This window comes from Euphorbia lathyris, chromosome 6 (genome assembly GCF_963576675.1).
Source record: "Euphorbia lathyris chromosome 6, ddEupLath1.1, whole genome shotgun sequence".
NCBI classification, from domain to species: Eukaryota; Viridiplantae; Streptophyta; class Magnoliopsida; order Malpighiales; family Euphorbiaceae; genus Euphorbia; species Euphorbia lathyris.
This window is the reverse complement of record NC_088915.1, coordinates 1,358,798-1,361,913: the sequence shown is the minus strand read 5'-3', so window position 1 is coordinate 1,361,913 and position 3,116 is coordinate 1,358,798. Positions and strand designations below refer to the sequence as shown.

General features: G+C 32.2%; 1 long non-coding RNA gene across 1 annotated transcript; it reads right to left on the bottom strand.

Annotated features, from left to right (window-relative positions):
- Nucleotides 1-757: 757 nt before the first annotated feature.
- LOC136232263 (uncharacterized) lies at nucleotides 758-2,338 on the bottom strand. The gene is made up of 3 exons (XR_010690442.1): nucleotides 1,805-2,338; nucleotides 1,450-1,557; nucleotides 758-835 (listed from the first exon to the last, which is right to left on the bottom strand). It is a non-coding gene; the product is annotated as an uncharacterized lncRNA (long non-coding RNA).
- Nucleotides 2,339-3,116: the final 778 nt, after the last annotated feature.

Genomic DNA, 3,116 nt, shown 5'->3' with positions numbered 1-3,116 from the left:
TTATTTTGAAATTTTTGAAAGTCACAAAAGCTTCACTCTTTTCGTTCAGAAAATAAACCCACAGCTTTCGACTAAAGTCATCTATGAATGTTAATATGTACCTCTTTTGACTGTAGGAGGCAGGCAAAATAGGACCGCAAATGTCTGAGTGTATGAGCTGTAATTTCTTTGTGGCTCTCCAATTACTCTTCTTTGAAATGGCTACTCTGTGTTGTTTTCCCATCATGCAACTTGTACATTTTTTTGTTGGGGTTTTGATGTTTGGCAGCCCTCGAACCATCTCTTTGTTGTGTAGCAATGCTAGATTTTTATAGCTCAGATGCCCAAATCTTTGATGCCAAATTTCACTCGATTCTTCAATTTGTGCGTTGAAGCAAGAAGGTGATATCATGAGAATGTTTGCAATAACTACAAACATTTTGTTTGCTGTCATTTCGCTTTTCATTATAACACCACGGGTCGGATGATATAACTTGCACACTCCATGTTTGATAAGAATGGTGATTCCTCGTTCTTGTAATTGACCTATACTCAGCAGGTTATTACGCAATTCAGGTACATAAAAAACATCACTCACAATTTGGATTTGGCCTCCAACTTCGAGCTTGATACTCCCTTTCCCCATCACCATCAGCTTGGAATCATTCCCAAGTTTAACAGAGTGCTTAAAAACTTCATCAAGTCGTGTGAACCACTCTTTGTTTCCTGACATGTGGTTCGAACATCCAGAATCAAGAAACCAGATCTCTTTCCTTTTGTCTTGCTTGAGATCAACTTGCGCCATTAACAACATCTCATCTTCATCATCAATCTCGGCATAGGCCATTGGAGTGTACTGTAAGAAAAAACAAGGGAAGTATTGAGAACATTAAATAATCAGTTTAAGGTCTCCTCAAAATGAATCCCCTATATACATAAGAAGGTCCCAAGATGACACTGGAAAAAGGGATTGACCTCGAAAAAGGGATTATTAGGCTTGAAAAAGGAATCCTAGTATATAATACACCTTCGTTTTCTTAATTACTTGTTAGTTTCTTTTTTTTAAAGTATGAAACGACAAGATTGAATATATTATGGATCCTTTAAAATTCGCCAGAAAAACCAATTGGCATCCGGAATATTAAGAATGTCCCATTATCTTGCTTAATTATTATTAAGCCTCTAAGAGTGGATTTCAGCAAAGTTCAATAAGGACCACAAAAACCAATTTCAGGAGGCCAAAAGATATTATATTAGATAAAGAAAAGGAACCAAAACAAAATAAGAAAACATATAATAAATTTTATATATGCTCAAATGTATAAATATAAAAATGCAGGTGTTTATATAAATTTAGGCCTCTAAACCGATCAAAAAATACAATGAGCCAATCAATAAAACCAAGTGTTGCCAAACAAAAATTAATGGTTAACATAAACAAGAAATTAGAAATTCTAAACCTCAACTTACTTGCAACCAATAGTTATTGTTTTCGCCGGCCACGTTTTGCAATCAGTGCTACAATATCCTTTTTTTACTTTGGAAGATGTTGACTTCTGTTTTTCACCATTACTCTTCCTGCACCCATTCTCAAATATAATCAGCTAATTTATCAAAGAATGCTTGCCGAATTCTATTTTGAGATTTGATGAAAAGGATTACTCATTAAAGATAACATTTACTATTTACAATTCATTAAACATAAAACTTAGTATACTATGATGATATTCAAATTAAATGATACAATACTACCACTAGTGATGGTTTACAATTCAACAAACACCTCAAGACATTTGGAATAAACAATTGTAAGATGGTAAAAAACCTGTCATCTGTGGGAACCATCACTATGGTTGTACGGCGGCTGCTCAATTCGGTTTCCTGGTTTGAAGAAAGTAGGTAGAAATCAGGCTTTCTTTTTCTGCATTTTTGGTCAGCCAGAAAACAAATAAGAATAACTATTGCATCATACAAAATTAAACAAACAAGAAAACAGATAAGAATAATTGTTTGCTCATACAATCATATGCACATCAAAATTAAACAAAAACTAAGAACTGAGTTCATATCAAGTGTAAAAACTGGAAGAATCCTCATCGTGGAATACCCAAATCCAGAAAGAAGAGAAAGCAAACAGCTAAATGAAAAACGAATTAGGGGTACCAAAGCCTTAGTCTTCAAGATGGAATACCCAAATCCTCATCGCGGCATTATCTTCTTTTTTGCCTTTTACTGTTTGCAAATTCTGAATCAAAATGGTTTGTGATCGGTGAGATCCCACCCAAACCTCTCATTATATGCTTGAGAACAGGGAAACAAATTGCTGCGGCGGCTGGAGTTGAAGAAGTCGGAGGCAATATAGAAGAAAGTCTGGATATTTAGGGTTTCAAGGAAGCCCAATGGTCAACCCCCTTTTGGGTTCCGCTATTTACACAATCAATTTAGACTTAATACATTTGTACTTTTGTACTTATTTAAAAAAACAAAAATCAATGGTTAATGTAATTTGAAAAATAAAAATCTACATACTGTGTGAACTTTTTAAATTGACCAATTTACATTTTAAAAATATCTATTTACCTTTTAAATTTTTTAACTTGACAAATTAACACTTTAAAATCTATATACATATATATATAAAACTATCTATTTATCTTTTAAATTTTTTTAAAATAATCTATTAGTTCCATACACATTTTAACTTTTCAAACTATTTCAAAATCACTCTTTATTTCATCATGTAAATTTTAAAAGGTTTTTTTTTTTTTGAGAAATAAATTTTAAAAGGTTAATACGATACTTTAAACAGACTCAAGGATAAATTGACTATTTTAAAAGTTATGGGGGATAATTGATTTTTTTGGAGAAATTCAAGAGTGATGTATCAATCTTTAGTTTAAATAAAATTTATAAGGTCTATGTTTGATAAAGAACTTTCCGAAGTAAAATTATAACTTTGAGCAACTTCCAGCATCGATGCTTGTATAAATTTTTTAAATCAACCCTTACACAATATAATACCATAAAAGCTAATAATATTAATCAGAAAATACTATGTCATTTTCCCTTTCACATGACACAAGGTACATGACAGACATTTGTTTTAGTGTCGGGTGAATATTTTTCGTGACAGTATT